The 20148-nt window shown below is 40.8% G+C and overlaps 1 long non-coding RNA gene across 1 annotated transcript; it reads left to right on the top strand.

The window, feature by feature from the left end:
- The first annotated feature begins 2348 nt into the window (after positions 1-2348).
- Positions 2349-9483, top strand: LOC141607788 (uncharacterized). The gene is made up of 6 exons (XR_012526948.1): positions 2349-2514; positions 2638-2745; positions 2847-3149; positions 5524-5611; positions 6947-7011; positions 9198-9483. It is a non-coding gene; the product is annotated as an uncharacterized LOC141607788 (long non-coding RNA).
- Positions 9484-20148: the final 10665 nt, after the last annotated feature.

Below are 20148 nucleotides of genomic sequence, written 5' to 3' on the forward strand. Positions count from 1 at the left end.
TTAACGGAAAATGCCCCTTTTGATCCCTGGAATGGGGACTGATCCGTCACTCCGGCCTGAACCAAAGATTGCGGATTCGGGGGTAAAGGTACGATCAGGGAAGGTGTTAGGCACCCGGATCGCCCATCAAACTGACGGCCTCTACTATTTATTTATAATATTATATATTTGACGATTTTAATAAAAGAAAACGTTTTTAAAACAATTTTATACAAATTATTTACAAACAATGAAAGCTAAATTATGATAATATAAGAAGTAAAGAATAAATATGACACCCTCAGGCCTACCTGGATACGGCGTTTCGACAATTAGCTTACTCGAACTGACTTTAGGGCGTCTTTATGCTCAAAATAGGATGGATGTATGTATTGTGAAAGTATGATGGGAAGGTAGTACTTTGTATGGAATAGTATTTCTGAAAAGGTAGTATATTTTTATGAATTTTCTGTGTCTCTGAATAAGGGTGTAAAGGGGAGTATTTATACTAGATAAGACGGGAGTATTTGACAAGAACTGGAATTTCCGTAAGATCGAATTTCTGTCCGGACGTCCTATCTTTTGCCAAATTGTTTACTGTTGGAATTGTAATACAAGTGGTATTTTTGCCACTAATATTCATATTAACAACTCTTGATATTGTCAACATCTTCCACTATCCTAATCCATGTCCATGAATTAGTCAATAGGATTTGTTTAATATTCTCGTCTTCGGCCTATATGCTTAATTGGGCCGTAAAGTCGACTGCCATGCAACGTTATAGGCGGGCGCAATTCATGGTCTTATTTGCTTTACTAATTTTCAACATATCTAGTATGGCCCATTGTATATAAGGTGGGTTGCCTTTAAATTATTATCCATTAGGCCCAATTAAATGTCAGCTGCCAAATGAATGTGTAACTCTTCACTTACTCTTTACGGTTTCATGCCGTTAATATAAAATACCACTCTCATAATGAATTAAGTGGGTTAAGAATGTAGTAAATTGTCGAAGTGGACTGGGCTATAAAATGGTTGGTTTTTGGGTCAATTTTGAGTATAAATAATCTTATATCAAATTCAAGTAAGTTTCATTCCGAATTAAATAAGGGCCTCATCATCGGGTGTTCGCAGGCCTGTAGACATTTTGAGGTGTCTACAGAAGCCCCCACTTTGACCGAGTCTGGGAAAGACGAAGGTCAAAGTAGTCCGGTCGGGACAGATAAAGGATAAGAAACATACCTGGGCCTCTTATTTTACCTGTCCGACGTAGCTGGATCTGGATATAGAGGATCATAAAACTTTGTTTTATGACCGATGAAGTCGGCATGACAAAACTTTGTTTCACGGCCTGGAATCAGATCTGGTATAGCTAAACTTTGTTCGTTTAAAGATGAGATCGTGAAATCGATTTCCCGAACTCGGTTGCGTATCGGGGCCCGCAGACCAAGGGATGTTTCTTAGTTTTGCGGGTGAACAAAACGTGAAATTGTTTCGCCGCAGTGAACGAAGGCTGATGGTTAGTTTCGCAGGTGAACGAAACTGGATTGCTTTGCAGGTGAACAAAGCTGGATTATTCCGCAGGTGAACGGAACCGGATTTGCTTAACTTCGCAGGTGAACGAAGCTGGATTAGAACACAAAATTTGATTTTATGAACTAGGACGCGTGTCAGAGCCCGCCGACCAAGGTATTTCAAAATTTTATTTTGAAAAAGGATTGCGTGTTAGAGCCCGCCGACCAAGGAATTTCAAAATTTTATTTTGAAAAAGGATTAGAATGTAAAATTTTATTTTACAAACTAGGATGCAAAATTTTATTTCGCACAAGGCAAGTTCAAAAAATTTTATTTTAAGAACTCAAATGCATGTCAGGGCCTGCCGACCAAGGATTTCAAAATTTTATTTCGAAATAAGTTGAATTTGAAAATCGCAAAATTTTATTTCACGAAAAAAAACTGGAAAACTGCAAAATTTTATTTCGCTTAAAGGTTAAAATGGAAGTTTTCGCAATTATTGATTGAAACGGGGCTGAAAAATTGCAAAAGTTTTATTTCGCAAAATAGAGGCGTAAAATTTTATTTTACAAGAGCGGGTTTAAAACCGAGTAAGACGCACACTTAAACACAGGTGAGAAACAACCAGATAACTTAGTTGTACAAGTCCCTTTAACTTGAAGCCGTCATATGTTATATTGTTATTAACAAAGGGGAAGTGAAAATTCATTTTCCACCCTTCACTATCATTCCACCAACCAAGCTAATTGATGTTTAACTTATTGTCTCTATCTAAGTGGTGGTCCAAGCTTTCATTTGTTCCTGAATTGCTTTTCTTCAATCGTCAAAAACCCCAAAGCAATTATTACTTTGCTCCAGAAATCAAAGCTTTTATTTGTTAAATCATCTCAAGCTATGCCGTTTTAGCCGCCTTGTAGCTACTAATCGGGAACAAGATGACGGTCTTCAAACGGAGTTTGCATGCTGGAATGCCAGATCTTATTTCATCGATCAAGTTTCCCTCCGTATTATGACATCAGGTTTTTTTTTCTATTCCCGTTTTCTAATTAACTGCATCGCGAAGCTCTAATCCATCGTCACTTTGTGAATGAATTGATTTTAATTTTTTTTTTTGAATATCTTACATTTGTTGTTCCCATCAGAGAAAACGCCGATCAATTTGACTATCCTTATGTGGGATGAGAAAAGCAGTTTTGTGCCGCCATTTAAGGCCCCGATTGGTGACTGACTGATGAAGGCATCCCGTCGAAGTAAGTGCTGCTTTTTTTTTTTTTTTTTGTGTCGTTTGATTTCTAATTTGTACTCTTTAAATGATTGCTAAAACGTACTATTCTGATTGGGACGAGATCAGCGTGGATTGCGCCTTGGCCGTCATTCCAGCACTTGATTGGCGACAAGATGGTCGGCGTCGGAGCACTGTTGAACTGGCTCCTGATATGGAAGGAATTCAGCGGAGGTGTGCCGGCATAGCCATCATTGGAGCCCCTGATTGGCGACAAGTTAATTGATGAAGGAGCATCGTCGAATCTTTTGTCTCTTGATGTGGGATGAGATCAGTCAGAGTAACCGTCTTCAATGGAGACTCGACAAACCTGCTGGTCATGATTTGCTTGACCGGATTTTGCATTCTGAGTGCTAAGCTCTGATTCGAACCGTAAGCTTTTCCGCCTTTTTGTTTAACTGATTTCGCCTTCATGTTTTTTTTTTTTTTATCGTTTTGTACCTTTACTGGCCAAGTAGATAATTTTACTGGTCTCACAAATCAAGTTGTGTGCTTGACTGAACTGATAGTGAAATTGTGACATTAATGCAAATGACTAATCAAGTCATGAGGGACACCATACCTACAAATTATATTTTCGGTGATGAACTTGGCAACATGTTTAGAAGTCAAGGAAGCATAAGACGCTGCCTCAACCCACTTAGTAAAGTAGTCGATTGCTACTAATATAAATTCGTGTCCTCCGGTTCCTTTGGGAGTGATTTTGCCAATTATATCTATGCCCCATATTGAAAATGGCCAAGGTGATGCCAAATTGTACAGCAATGAAGGTGGTATATGCTGTGCATTGGCATAAATCTGGCATTTATGACACTTCTTAACGTACTGAGTACAATCATGTTCCTGTGTCGACCAAAAATATCCTATCCGCATTATCTTTTTTGCTAACATTCGACCGTTCATGTGCGGTCCGCAAGTACCATTATGCACTTCTTCCATAATTCTTTGAGCTTCCTTTTCATCCACGCATAAAAGGAGTACCCCTTGCTGAGATTTCTTGTACAATTTTCCTTGACTAAGAATAAATTGTGCTGCAAACCTTTTGATAGCGCGCTGCGTCCTTACATCAGAATCTGGCGGAAAGCCTCTTCCTAAGTGATAATTTAAAACATCCGTGTACCATGGTGCGTCATCACCAGCTACTGTATCATCAAGGGCCATACAGTATGCTGGTTCCTCTCTTCTTTCAATGCACAATGGAATATTTTCTAATTCATTTGGAATATTGATCATCGACGCCAATTTAGCTAGAGCATCTGCAAATTGGTTTTCATCTCGGGATAAATAAATGAACTTCGGATCGTCAAAATGCTTGAGAATGGTTTCTAGGTATGTTTGGTAAAGTGCCAGGCCCTCACTTTTGACTTTCCATTTTCCCAAAATCTGATTTATAACGAGTGACGAATCTCCGTATACTCTTAAGTTTTTAATCCCCAAGGCTGCTGCTGCCCGAAGTCCTAATATACATGCTTCATATTCTGCTTCATTATTTGTGACGCTAAAATCTAACTTGACTGAGAGTGGGGTATGTGCCCCATCTGGTGAAATCAACAGTACACTTATGCCATATCCCTTTTGATTGGATGCGCCATCGAAAAATAACTGCCAATAGTCGTCATCAGTAACAAATATTTCCTCGTCAGGGAAGTCGTATGCTTCCTGTTTGTCTTCTGAGACGGGAAAGTCAGCTAGGTAATCTGAAATTGCCTTTCCCTTGATGGATTTAAGAGCCATAAATGTAAGATCGAACTCAGCAAGCATCATGGTCCATCTTGCTATTCTGCCGCTAAGAACTGGCTTTTCAAAGAGATACTTAAGAGGGTTCATTCGTGATATGACATGAATTGTGTGGGTCAACATGTAGTGCCTTAACTTCTTGGTGGCCCACACCAATGCTAGACAAGATTTCTCGATTGGAGAATAATTGGTTTCGTATTCCAGGAATTTTTTGCTCAGGTAGTAAATTGCTTTTTCTTGACCATGGTAAGCTTGGATATAAAACGACTAATGTATTGTAACTGCCCCAGAAACGCCCGAACTTGCTTCTCTGTTTTTGGTGGTGGCATATTTCTAATTGCCTTGATCTTGGATGGATCAGCCTCAATGCCTCTATTACTAACAACATATCCTAAAAGCTTTCCAGAGGTAACCCCGAAAGCACATTTTTGGGGATTGAGTCGAACATTATATTTCCGGAGTCTATCAAAGAATTTTTGTAATGCGGTTGTATGACTTTCCCTATCCAATGACTTTACTATCATATCATCTACATAGACCTCGACCTCCTTGTGCATCATGTCATGCAATAGCGTTGTAGCGGTCCTTTGGTAAGTGGCTCCCGCATTTTTAAGTCCAAATGGCATAACCGTATAACAAAGATCGTTCCCCATTCAAATGAGGAATGTAGTTTTCTCCATATCTTCCTCGGCCATTTTAATTTGATTATACCCCGCGTAGCCATCCATAAAAGAAAGTAGAGCGTGACCCGGTAGTGTTATCCACTAAAATGTCAATATGGGGTAGTGGAAAATTGTCTTTTGGACTTGCTTTATTAAGGTCCCTATAGTCAACACACATTCTGACCTTTCCATCTTTTTTGGGTACCGGAACAACATTTGCCACCCACTCCGGGTAGTTAGCTACTCTTATAAAACCTGCATCTAATTGCTTTTGTATTTCCTCTTTTATTTTTAATGCCCATTGCGATTTCATCCTTCTAAGTCTCTGTTTTATGGGTTTTGCGGAGGATACAAATGGGATAGTATGTTCAAAGAATTTCTCTGTCTATGCCGGGCATATCTTTATAAGACCAGGCAAACACGTCACGATATTCTGTGAGTACTTTAATCAAACTTGCTCGTTCTTCTGAGTTTAGTGACAACCCAATCTTTATTTCTTTCTTATCTTGATCTGTGCCTATGTTTATTAATTCCGTTTCCTCGATTATTGATGTTTTATTTTCCTGATGTGTTAATGCTTTTATTATATCTTTTGGCAACTCATCTTCATCGGAAACTAAACAATCAGAATAAGATATGGGAGAGGTAGGAGAACCAGACAAGTAATTGAAAGCTATTTTATTATCCTTGGAAAGAAGTACATTAAGGAGTAGATCACTAGACTCGGAATTTGAACTTGAATTAGAATTAATAGGGGAACTCCCGACTCAAAGATGAAAAGAAATAGGGTTAAACCCCGACTCATTTAGGACACTAGACTTGATAATACTAGACTCGATAGAGGTATGGAAGGGTGAAAACCCCTGCTTGCGCTCTGACTGACTCTCTGTCTCAGACTCGGTTTCAGATTCGGGTTCGGACCCGGCTTCCTCAAACATAGGCCCTTCTCCCACACTGATTTTGATACTCTTTCCATTAGCTGTAGTCCACTTCCAGGTTTTACGCCATCCATGCTCCATGTTATTGTTGCAATGGGTTGTGATTAGCTTAGAAGGGTCAAAGTTGCTGTCTTGAAGTGCCATGACAAAATGGTCTGAGTGTTTTATGGGTGCCTGTCCAAAGAGTAAACCAAAGGCATTATTATTTGTTTTTGGGATCCAATCTTCGGTTGGCATTTTTAATGGGAGGGGAAGTGCCTCCTCATAAAAGTAACAGTCCTCAAATATTTCAAATCAGGAACTTTCTTTTTGTCTTTTCGACAAAGAATGGTTCTGGAAAGTTAAAATATGGAAAATAATCACCTTCTTTGACAAAGTGTCCATTTAATGTGTGTGGATATGCACCTATTGTTTGATTTGTAGGTCTATTGTCTCTCTTAGCAGCTTTTTCCTTCATTCTTTTTGTCAATGCTTCTCTTATTTCTTTCTTGGATGGCTGAAACCCTAAACCAAAGAGGTCGTGTTTGATTCGGTTAAGTGAAGGGTCGGATGCCCTTTTGGGAGTCTTACCAAGTGTTGTCCCATGCATGTAGCCGCTGTTTTTCATTATTAAGTTCACAGTAGTATTTGCATAATAGGGGCTAATTTTTTTATCAATGGGTTGTGACTCGTCTTCTATGAAAGCGACCTCTTCGCTGAAACCCCATAGGTCTACGTCATCTTCACCATGGTTAACTTGCAATACGGGATTGGGTGTGATCTCAACTCTGGCAGGTGATGCATCTAGAGTGATTACTGATCCTTGAATTATCATTTTGACTTTTTGATGCAGGGATGAAGATATGGCATTAAGCTCATGAAGCCACGGCCTTCCCAAAAGAAGATTATATGAGGCAGGTATGTCGATCACCAGAAAAGTGACTTTCTTTTCTACGGGTCCCGTAGTTATATTAGTTGTTAACAGCCCCAATACGTCTCTACGTGTGTTGTCATATGCACGAACAATCCGATTAGTCTTCTTAAAGTCTTTTTCTTCAAAGCCTAAGGCTTGGGCTGTTCTGAGTGGGCATAGGTTTACTGCCGATCCGTTATCAACTAGTGAGAGGGGCACATATTTTTTGTTGCATAGTGTAGTTAGGTGGAGTGCCTTATTATGCTTTATACCCTCTGGGGGTAAATCTTTATCAGAGAACGTGACAACGGGCGCCTCTCTGTCCGTTGTCAAATAACTGGCCAATTCAGCCGGAGTAGTTTCAGATGGGACACTCATACTTGTCAATGCATTTAGAATAGCTTGTCTATGTTCCAGTGAGTTGCATAATAAGTCCCAAACAGTAATGTCGGCTTTTAATTTCTTGAATAACTTAATGAGAGCATCATCTTCCTGTGCATTTTTATTTTCCCCTTCTTTATTTTGCATGGCCTGGGATGGGCTTGCGTCAATAGGTTTATAGTGCCTACCTGAGCGAGTCAAATGTTGTACATCGTTCTGGTCATGGTCAGGTTCATTATCTGTGCTATCTTCAACCTCATTATCTGCCCAAATGTCATGAGACTCACGTTCTTCATCACCCCAAATATCATGAGTAGCATCATCATCTTCCCATTCATCTTCCTCATCGCTTGCCCATAAACCCATAACATCAGCTATAAACTGAGTCGGGTCAGCATAAACGGAGTCATTAGCTGAGATGGCCAGAACGTCTCCGAGTGGATTTTTATTATTATTTGGCTTTCGAGCTGCTTTGGGTAACGGGATAGTGCGATTATCAATCAAATTTTGGATAGCATTCCTTAAGGTGAAGCAATAATCCGTATCATGCCCTTTACCTCTGTGATATTTGCAATATTCATTTTCTCTCCATTTTGGACTTTTGTTTGCTGGATCTGGAGTGGGTCCAATAGGTTTTATATATCCTTCCTTAATTAATCGGTCCAGTGCTCGTGACAGGCTCATACCTAGATCAGTGAACTCCCTCCTTGGTTTTTGTTCCACAGTATTTACTGAATCTCCCCCTTTAGAGGTTGAAGCGAAGTTTTTCTTATCTTTGTTAAAGCAACCTTTGGACTGATTTTTTGCAGTAGACTCGACAACATCATCTTCTATTTGTATACCGATCTTGTTTAGCCGAGCAAAGGATTCAATGCCTGCATAGCGCAGGTGTGATTTATAAGGTTCTCGTAAATTTTTCACAAAAATATCCACCTGTTCGGCTTCGGGCGGTCTTTCGATCATTTTTGCAGCTTTACTCCTCCACCGAGCCAAGAAATCTGTAAAACCTTCTTTCTCAGTTTGCTTCGTAACTTCTAAATCCCGCCTTGTGATCAATAAGTCTGCATTGCTGGAGTATTGTGTCAGAAATTCTTTTTTTATGTCTTCCCAGTTAGATACACGTGTAGGATCTAGGGAAAAAAACCAACTCCGGGCTACATCTTCTAGAGTGGAAGGAAAAATAGCCGGAAAAACTGATGCATCCACTTCTTTTAAGGCCATTGCTTGTACAAAGCTTCTTATGTGGTGAGCTGGATGCTCGGTACCTTTGAATTTTGGTAGGTCAGCGGTCGTAAATTTTGGAGGTAGTTTGCCTCGCATGTTCGGCATGTTACATTCAACATCGAGTAGGTCAGCATACTTAGTGTTTCTTTTGATAAGTTTCTCCATGTCCTTGAGCTTTTTGGTTAGGTCATCCTCACCACTACCGTCATCCTTGATTTTGTCTTCTATGGATGACAATCGGTCGGTCAAAATGGATAAAGCATTCTTAAGGTCTTTGACTGATTCTTCGAGCGACATGGTGACTGGTGGTTGGGTTACAAGTACGGCTTGCGGTATACTAATTAGTCTCCCTGTACCTTTCTCTCGTCCCCAAGCTGGAGTGACTACTAAGTTTGGGTCTTTTTTACGCCTCCCTATCCTGGATCATGACATCTTAGCTTTAGAGAAAGATTTTATTACTTTTATAACAGGACTAGAATGGAGTATGTGAATGCACATGTACGACTGCTTATAATGAAGACTTAATTACTGTATGAGATCCGAATGCAAGTGCCTAATAACCTCTTTTTTTTTTATATATGCTCAGGTAATACTACTTATGTACTGGACTGGGAGTATGCAAAGGGCGACACTATATGCAAATGCTGACAGGAAATGCTGCCACTGCCTAGATACAAGTCCGAAGGTATAATTGAAGTTGATTTTTTTTTTTTTTTCGCTGGACTCGCTACTGGCGAATAGACAAACGGACAGACTCAGACATGATAATGCTAAATGCAATGGTTTATGGATGAATGTTCACATAAGACTGAAGTGATGAGTACTATATTTTTTTTTTATGTGTGACTGAACAGAACGAACTCTACTGTTTATTTTTTTTGTTTTTTTTTTTGGTTAATTTATTACGAGTAAGATCATGTCAATAATTATCAACAAACAGGACACATAATATAGCCTAACAAAGGTTCTACGGGATCTATGGTTAGGTTTGTGGGTAGGAAATTGGGAACTCACAACATTAAAATACCCGAGGGTATCTCTCGCTTTTGTGCTCCCCCAGTCATATGGACCAGACGAGTTGCCAAAACGCGACGTCATGAGGTGGAAAATATGTGTAAGGCCTAGTCGGTCGAATGGACCTTCTAAGTATACAACATACTTTACCGAGGGTAATATAGGGTAGCTTAGATAGCGTAATATTGGCTGACGGGGAGCCTACGCTTTTTTTGTCTTTTCAATAAACATGCCGATAATAATACAATTGACAAAAAATACGATATAAGTAAGCATAAGATTCCATATATGAGGAATAAAGTGGTAAAACAGCATGAGCATTGGATTTTACGTGTAAACAAACAGAAGCAGTACTACTAAACAATCCTATCCTTGCTTAGGTTGAAACACGCAGAAGTCAGATCCGTGGAAATTTTCAAATAAGTGGTACGTGCATATGACATACATACATGGTTACGTGATAAGAAACGAACTACATAGTAAATCGTCTTCCACACAAGTCAAATATATAATTTATACAAATAAATTTCAAGTGTTACCCACTTATTAAGTCCCCAGCGGAGTCGCCACTGTGAGATCCCTGAAAAAATCTCCTTTTAAAAATATAAGTAAATAGATGGAGTCGCCAGTAGGTTTTATAAAAAAACATACAAAAATTATTTTAACGGAAAATGCCCCTTTTGATCCCTGGAATGGGGACTGATCCGTCACTCCGGCCTGAACCAAAGATTGCGGATTCGGGGGTAAAGGTACGATCAGGGAAGGTGTTAGGCACCCGGATCGCCCATCAAACTGACGGCCTCTACTATTTATTTATAATATTATATATTTGACGATTTTAATAAAAGAAAACGTTTTTAAAACAATTTTATACAAATTATTTACAAACAATGAAAGCTAAATTATGATAATATAAGAAGTAAAGAATAAATATGACACCCTCAGGCCTACCTGGATACGGCGTTTCGACAATTAGCTTACTCGAACTGACTTTAGGGCGTCTTTATGCTCAAAATAGGATGGATGTATGTATTGTGAAAGTATGATGGGAAGGTAGTACTTTGTATGGAATAGTATTTCTGAAAAGGTAGTATATTTTTATGAATTTTACGTATGCGAATAAGGGTGTAAAGGGGAGTATTTATACTAGATAAGACGGGAGTATTTGACAAGAACTGGAATTTCCGTAAGATCGAATTTCTGTCCGGACGTCCTATCTTTTGCCAAATTGTTTACTGTTGGAATTGTAATACAAGTGGTATTTTTGCCACTAATATTCATATTAACAACTCTTGATATTGTCAACATCTTCCACTATCCTAATCCATGTCCATGAATTAGTCAATAGGATTTGTTTAATATTCTCGTCTTCGGCCTATATGCTTAATTGGGCCGTAAAGTCGACTGCCATGCAACGTTATAGGCGGGCGCAATTCATGGTCTTATTTGCTTTACTAATTTTCAACATATCTAGTATGGCCCATTGTATATAAGGTGGGTTGCCTTTAAATTATTATCCATTAGGCCCAATTAAATGTCAGCTGCCAAATGAATGTGTAACTCTTCACTTACTCTTTACGGTTTCATGCCGTTAATATAAAATACCACTCTCATAATGAATTAAGTGGGTTAAGAATGTAGTAAATTGTCGAAGTGGACTGGGCTATAAAATGGTTGGTTTTTGGGTCAATTTTGAGCATAAATAATCTTATATCAAATTCAAGTAAGTTTCATTCCGAATTAAATAAGGGCCTCATCATCGGGTGTTCGCAGGCCTGTAGACATTTTGAGGTGTCTACAGTAACACCCCCATATCCAGAGGAGCCTTAACTAGGCCTTCTTAGCATATAAGAGCGTTACCATCTCGGTTGCCCGAGGAAAGTAGTCATCAAACGTCAATAAAAGAACTATGATATTGTATTACAAGTGATTTAAACCAAAAAGCTACATAAAAGATACAACTCAGATACTACTTGCTATGACTACCGACACTCGTGAAGACTCATCCCTGCCCGGACTTCAGCTATCACCAACATCAACACCTGCTAAGACCGACTGCTCACCATAAGGGATCACAGCAGACACATAACAAACAAACAAACAACCAAACAAGGTCAGTCCTGAGACAAGATAAGACAATGGCAATTACAACCAACAATACAAACAATGATATCAGTCCCAACCGCAATCACAATAATCCAACCAAACTCACATCGATCGTCCACTTTGGACCACCACACCAGCTGGGGGACCGCACCGTTCCCACCTAAGCCCCGCTCATCATACCGAGCGATAACCCCGTCCATTAATGTGCACATCCCCTTCCGTGGCGGGTTCCACGAAGGGCGAAACTAGGGCGTGAAGCCACTCCCCGCAAGTGACCCCACTCACCGAGAACGCATCTCGAGAACCATCACCAAAGAATCACAACCAAACACAAGACAATCAATTACTATATCAAACAACCACAATACTACCATAACGACCGACACACTAGACTATCTACGTAAACCGAGTAGGCGAACCTACCTTTAAGCAACCGCAACCAATCCATGCCGACGGATAACACATCCAAATGACCAAGCAAAGCCTATAACCACCATACAATTATCTATTACTAACAAGCAAACCCTAACTAAAGAGACAAAGACACGAGATGATGATTGTGACATACCTATTTGGGAAAACTCGAAGAGATCGCTACCCGACACCGGTGACGCCCTCCCAAGGTTCAAAGATCTTCAAAAAGGCTTCCATGGAGGTTTTGAGGTGAAGGGAAGGGAAAGGGGCGATCAAGGATAGGAGGAAAGTGGCGGAAGTGATTTGCGGATTTAACAAAACGCGATATAAAACCCTCGGCTGAAAAACCCGGTACTCGATCGAGTACCCAACCTACTCGATCGAGTGGCCCCCTACTCGATCGAGTACCCTAGCTACTCGATCGAGTAGCCCCTACTCTATCGAGTACCACTCTTAACACACAGCTCAAACAGGTTTTGGCATACTTTCCTAAGACTACTTCCGCTCCCAAGGTCGGTCAACGATGGTCAAAGGGTCCCTAAAAGGGCGGGTATTACAGTCTTCCCCCCTTAAAAATAACTTCGTCCCCGAAGTTCACCTCACCCATCTCCCGCTCGAGACACGAGAACAACACGTCCTCACTCATCTTCCCGCTCAACCCATTATTCCCTGGAAATATCATTCCCCCCCCCCCCCCCATGTCACCATCATCACCGTCTATACTTATATCTAATGACTTTTACTACTATCATGCAAGCACTATTACCGTTAACCGTTACTTTATATACATATAAACATCAAATCCGCAATGCGAATCACCACCCACGATCACCCGACGTACAGTGACAACTATCAAACTATCAATCTAGAACATGTCTCATATCAACTTTCACGTGGTACAACTAATGCCACCATGTTACTTGGCAACGTGATTCGAATACGATTTATCACACTATAACTATTCTTCATGACCGTCTCTTGAAACATACAACCCCTTCACTTTAAATAACTAAAGTAATTCATTATATTAAAGCAGAACATAATACCAACAACATTATAAACAACTACCAACAACGTTATAACAAGCAAAACATTATTCAAAGGCAACCTTTTTATTTCGCGACATTACTCTTCCCCTCTAAAAAGGAACTTCGTCCCCGAAGTTCACCACTAAAATTATAGCACATACTACCTATTATATGCATCAAAACATTAACGAAACCATATTAGTTGTTATGGACATTACTCACTAACTATACGCTTGTTAAATTAAAAATCATACACTCGCCACCGAAATGACTAGTCACCATTGATAACACATATTAATATGGTATGCACAAATGTACGAGAAGTTACAACTCCGATAAATAGATCGTAATGGGGCGTATGCAATATTAAAGTAACAAGAAATTATTACCGCCTTACTAATTGTGACCAACACGCTTATAAAACTTCAAACACGACTTCCAACACATGAAATTAACGGTTCAAAGGTGTTACTACACACTAATAACCACATTAAACATTAAACTTGCCCTTATAAAACAATTGAACATTTTTAATTTTTGAAAACCCCATAATAAAGTGCTACTCGATCGAGTAGGTAACGGTACTCGATCGAGTGCCATGCTACTCGATCGAGTGTCCTGGCTACTCGATCGAGTAGCCTACAGGTCAGAATGCTTTTTACCCCATCTTCCTGCAGCTACTCGATAGAGTATGGGGTACTCCGTCGAGTACCTGCAGGCCAAGTTCCCTTATACAACCTGTCACAAGCCACATACATGCACATATTTGTCATCTAGAATTGAGTCGGAATGACCCCCCGATGTCTAATAACCTGCAACAAGTCAATAATAGGAAATCCGACCTTACGGCCAACAATACAAGTTCTAGAATAAAGTTTCAACTAAAACAACCGAAAATCTAACCACGCTACCAACAACAACTACTACTAACAATCATGGACGAAGATTTCAAGGAGTATCACTCCTGCTGCTGCTGCTGCTGCTCAAACATCACCTCATCATCACCACCACCACCTCCAGCCATACCCGCACCTGATGAACCCACTCCCGCATCACCTCCTGCTCCTGCTCCCGGGCCCACGTACCATGGAGTCAAGCCACCGTAAGGGAAGGACTGAGGTGCCCCCCACGTCGACTGATCCACCCCGTAGGAATGGAAAACCCCTGTGTAGTCCCCGACTCCACTCCACCAAACCGGGTGGGGTCCCTCGGTCCCTATCCCCTGAGTGTACGCCATCTCGTGCATGTTCTTGAGTGTTAGAGTAGATGACACTCTCTCCGCCAAGTAGCTGGATCGCGTCTCCGGGGTGTCGAGGTAAGGGTAGCACGGGAAAGACTGCTGCTGCTGTGGTGCTACTGGCTGTGGCCTAGTCTCCGAGGCCCTCTCCCTCACTCGACGGGGTCCCCTCACCACTCTGGGTCTCTCCACCACCTGAACTCCCTCATTCTCACCCTTCGTCGGCTCCGGCATCTCCTCAAGGATGGTACCGTCGATGAGATAGGTCTGTAGCTGGCGGGGTCCGTCATCATCCTCCTCCTCCTCGTCATCGGAGTCCACCGTCACTACTGTCGGCTCCAAGGGCTCTGTGGGTAGGAGGTGCTCAGGAGCTGGAATCTTCATCCAACTCATCCCATACACCCTCCATGCTAGGCTACCGTCAGCCAAGGTCCTCAACCATTTCAGGTCGAGATAGTATTCACGATCCATGGTAGGCACTGGGGTAGCTAGAGGCACGTACGCCGAAGAAGCCTCAAAGGAGGTTAGCTTTTCAGCTAACCGAGTGGCAATGGCACCACAACTCAGGTACCGGGAAGAGGAAGAAGCCATCAAGGCAAGGGCAGCACAAACTATAGAAGGAGCATTAAAGACCGCTTTTCTGTCCCGCTCCGGGTTGAGGTACGACATCAAAAGTAAGACCTCATGGTTATTCAATTTACTGATATCCTTTCGGTCATAGAGGAGGTTCGAGAGAGAACGGAGAAAGATCCTCAAGGTAATATGCTGAACATCATTAATCAGCATGTTGCTCGAGGTGGGAGCTTGCTTCTCAGTCAAGCAAGGCATTAGGCGGCAGACGCCGCACTCAGCTGGAATGTCGGTGATGGAGTCCTTGGGAGGCTTGGCCAACCCAAGGTGAGAGGCAAACAATTTCATGGTCAACAGAAAACTGGTATTCATCAATCTAAACTCGACAGTCTGACCCGCTGGGTCATAGTTAAAAGAGCTCAGGAACTCCAAGGTAAGAAAAGGGTAAGTATGCTTCCTCAGCCTATACAAACCCGTAAAACCCAAGGTCTCGAATATGTGACGGACATCCGTCTCTATCTCCAACTCCTCTAACACACTGGTGTCTATACACTTTGTAGGTCTCATCTTGCGTTTTTGTAAGGCTACAAAACGCTCCCTTTGCTTGAAGTCAACAAAAACAATTGTAGGGTACTCGGGGACTGCGGGTACCACATGTCCACTCCCCTCTCCCGTCTCAGGTGGGTTACCCCTCCCCCGCTTACTTTGGAGGAGTCCAAGGTTCAGTCTCGATCTGCTTAAGGCATATGTTCAAACAATTTGTATAAAACATGTAGGCATATACTTCATACAATTTGAGTTCTATATACTTAGCAAGTTCACTAACTCATCAACCAGTTCAATATTTGAAGCTCATAAATCATGCCATTAAACTTAGATGCTCAGCTAGGTACACACATTTCATCAATAGTTTCCTCAATTTTAACATATAGTCTCAGTTTGTAGTCACTTATAAACCGCAATTATGAAAATTTGGCATGTGAACACATATACTCAGCAATTCGAACATCCTAGCATGCTTCTAAAGGTCGTTCCATTTACATTGCTAATTACATGTTACTAATTCAAGAGAAAAAATAATTTATAACATATCATTATCCCCCTTCACTATTATGTACAACAACTCAATTAAAATTTTCAGACGGTCTTTACAGCTGTGAAAATTTCGGCATATATTCATCAATCATCGATTCCATTAGCATAATGAAGTTCAACTCATGCTTATACTGTCAATTACAACATCAATTTTTTTTTTTTTTCAATTATAAATCATGAATTTTCATTTAAGGCACTTTTAAGACGGAGTTTTAAGGCAACTTTCTAAGGTAAAATCACCATAATCTATCCTCCAACATGATATAAACAATACTTAAGGCTCAATTCTACCATCTAACCATTGTAAAACAACCAAAAATCGATTTCAATTTTGGAAACCCTAGAAATTTCGGGTTCATCTTTGCAGTTTCTAATCTAATTTACAGCAATTAACCACCAACAAACATGGAAAGAAGGCATGTGAATCATGTTTCAACAATTAAAAGCACCAAATTGGTCGTTATAATCGAAAATTTCAGATTGTTTTACTTTCCTAGCACATTCAAAGCAATAAACCATGTACATTAGGAAGAATAGCATACCTTGATTGATGAACAAAGTAGAGAAACGAAATTAAACTAAGAAATCAACCCCAAGAATCACTACTAACCCAAGAGAAAGAGAGGATTTGAGAGGAAATAAGGAATTGAGAGTGATTTAGGTGTAGGTGTGTCGAAATATAGAGAAATAAGAAGAAGAAATAGAAAGATTAGGGGTTTTAAGAAAACCCGTAGGATTCATTTGTCTGAACCTACTCGATCGAGTGCCTTGGGTACTCGATCGAGTACCACCCTACTCGATCGAGTAGGAGCTAAATCATCGAGTAACTGCAGGAATTTTCCCACATCCCGACATCATAGCTTCCTAATTAGATCGAGTGAGGTCTACTCGGTCAAGTAAGCACTTGCACTCGGTCAAGTATAGTTAAGTACTCGATCAAGTACGAAGTAACCTGAAGATTCCTGCAAAAACAACACCGTGTGTCGATTCCAACTAAGTTCAGAATTCGGCACTCATTATCAAGTTCATTCACGCATTACTATTATTAACAAAGCCTACTATATTGTCAAACAAATGAAGTTTATTCCACTTACGCTACACCCATTACCCTACTCGGTTCACCTGCTACCGAATCTTCCATAAACATAATCACGTCATCGTATTACATTTAAGCTTACTTTATATATTACTACTAAATTGAAACATTTAAATTAACATTAGTTCATTCTTTCGTTTGACATGTAATTGCATAATTTTCATAATAAATGAATCTATCACTTCTCGCATAAATGCATACTTTTAAACAACTTATTCGATCATGTCTTACATTCTATCATAAGCAATTCACCTTGCACGAATCAAATATTACGCAGCGGAAAAATTTCGACCATCCTATAAGGCAATAACGCATTACCATATGCTATGTCTCGAATTATAATTCTACTATGCTATAACTATCATCATAGTGATTATTAGGGATTTATAAACTCGTATATGACTTCCGTCATCAATAACTTATAGCAAACATCTACATGTTCGCTCTTCATGTCACAACATTCAGTTCCACATTTTCGCGCATTCCTATCACGTAAACTTTCGTCACATATCTCATAGCCATTACATAAGCTCACTAATCGTCCAAAGAACCTCACTAATCTCATCGACAATTACCATACACGGTCTAATATATCACTAATACACCCCTATCAATTCTAACAAAGACTTAACCGGAGGTAGCTCCGGCACAATTAACATACATAGCACACATAGACACACGGACTCCACATTCCCATCCCATGTGACTGGCTTAAGTGTCATGGGGCCAAGATTTTGAAATGAGGGCGCCTACTCACCCAAAATCTAGCATCAGCCGGGGCTCCCATTACACATACACCAGGTTCATTTTATTAGACTCCCTACGTTCATTGTGTTCATTTGTTACAGGTTCCAAAATCGTCTCTCTGATACCACTTTGTAACACCCCCATATCCAGAGGAGCCTTAACTAGGCCTTCCTTAGCATATAAGGGCGTTACCATCTCGGTTGCCCGAGGAAAGTAGTCATCAAACGTCAATAAAAGAACTATGATATTGTATTACAAGTGATTTAAACCAAAAAGCTACATAAAAGATACACCTCAGATACTACTTGCTATGACTACCGACACTCGTGAAGACTCATCCCTGCCCGGACTTCAGCTATCACCAACATCAACACCTGCTAAGACCGACTGCTCACCATAAGGGATCACGGCAGACACATAACAAACAAACAACCAAACAAGGTCAGTCCTGAGACAAGATAAGACAATGGCAATTACAACCAACAATACAAACAATGATATCAGTCCCAACCGCAATCACAATAATCCAACCAAACCTGTCACTGACTGTCCACTGGACCAGCCCTGCCAGTGGGGGACCGCAGCCGTTCCCACCTAAGCCCCGCTCATCATACCGAGCGATAACCCTGTCCATTAATGTGCACATCCCCTTCCGTGGCGGGTTCCACGAAGGGCGAAACTAGGGCGTGAAGCCACTCCCGCAAGTGACCTCACTCGGCGAGAACGCATCTCGAGAACCATCACCAAAGAATCACAACCAAACACAAGACAATCAATTACTATATCAAACAACCACAATACTACCATAACGACCGACACACTAGACTATCTACGAAACCGAGTAGGCAAACCTACCTTTAAGCAATCGCAACCAATACATGCCGACGGATAACACATCCAAATGACCGTGCAAAGCCTATAACCACCATACAATTATCTATTACTAACAAGCAAACCCTAACTAAAGAGACAAAGACACAGATGATGATTGTGACATACCTATTAGGGAAAACTCAAAGAAGAGATCGCTACCCGACACCGACGCGCCTCCCAAGGTTCAAAGATCTTCAAAAAGGCTTCCATGGAGGTTTTGAGGTGAAGGGAAGGGAAAGGGGCGATCAAGGATAGGAGGAAAGTGGCGGAAGTGATTTGCGGATTTAACAAAACGCGATATAAAACCCTCGCTGAAAACCCGGTACTCGATCGAGTACCCAACCTACTCGATCGAGTGGCCCCCTACTCGATCGAGTACCCTAGCTACTCGATCGAGTAGCCCCTACTCTATCGAGTACCACTCTTAACACGCAGCTCAAACAGGGTTTGGCATACTTTCCTAAGACTACTTCCGCTCCCAAGGTCGGTCAACGATGGTCAAAGGGTCCCTAAAAGGGCGGGTATTACACTGTGTCCTTTCTCGACGGTTGTCTTCTGATAATCCGTAAAAAGGGTTTTTAAACCAGGTTTTACAAATCGGTTTTAAACATACTTTCGACATAAATCTTACAATAATGATTACAAAAATAAAGAACAATAAATAAAAGAAGGATTTACACCCTCAGACTTACATTTTTTACGAAACGAGATGAACTAAGTTAACGTTTAGTGATGCTTGACTCGAATGTACGACGAAAGTGCCCTCTTAGAGGAAATTTAGCAAATTTGCTTAAGTTGATTGATGTGGAGTTGGTCAAATTGGTCGGTCATGCAAAACGAGGCTGGTACTCAGAAAGATCCGAGCTTACGTCGTCGAAAGTTCAAGCACGTAGACGCCAAAAACTAAGAACGTGGTCTAGAATGCAAAGGGAGAAGAGAAGGGCGGACACTCGCGTGAGAAATATGTGAGACCGAAGGTCTCTATTTATACTAATCACACGGAGAAAATAGAGTTTTCGGAGAAACATTGGAAGTGAATCTCGAAAAGATACGGAAAATACGCAGAAAAGGACCGAGGAAGAGGCACAGCAGGCACTGCGTCCCTTGGAAGAGGCGCAGCACCTGCTGCGTCCTTTCCTCGGTAGTTTCCTCCTGCGGAAGAAAGATTTCCGCGCTTTTATTATGGAATAGCGGATTAATCTCGTTTCCTTAATATTTTGTGTGAATATTACGGGAGATATTTTACCAAAGATTAAAAGATTGGAAAATATGGAATAGAAATATCCGGAACATTCCAGAACATTCTGACTCGGTTTTAGAAAATGAAGACCGTTTTTTGACCCGGACTCCAAATGTA

The sequence above is a fragment of the Silene latifolia genome, chromosome 1 (assembly GCF_048544455.1).
Source record: "Silene latifolia isolate original U9 population chromosome 1, ASM4854445v1, whole genome shotgun sequence".
NCBI classification, from domain to species: Eukaryota; Viridiplantae; Streptophyta; class Magnoliopsida; order Caryophyllales; family Caryophyllaceae; genus Silene; species Silene latifolia.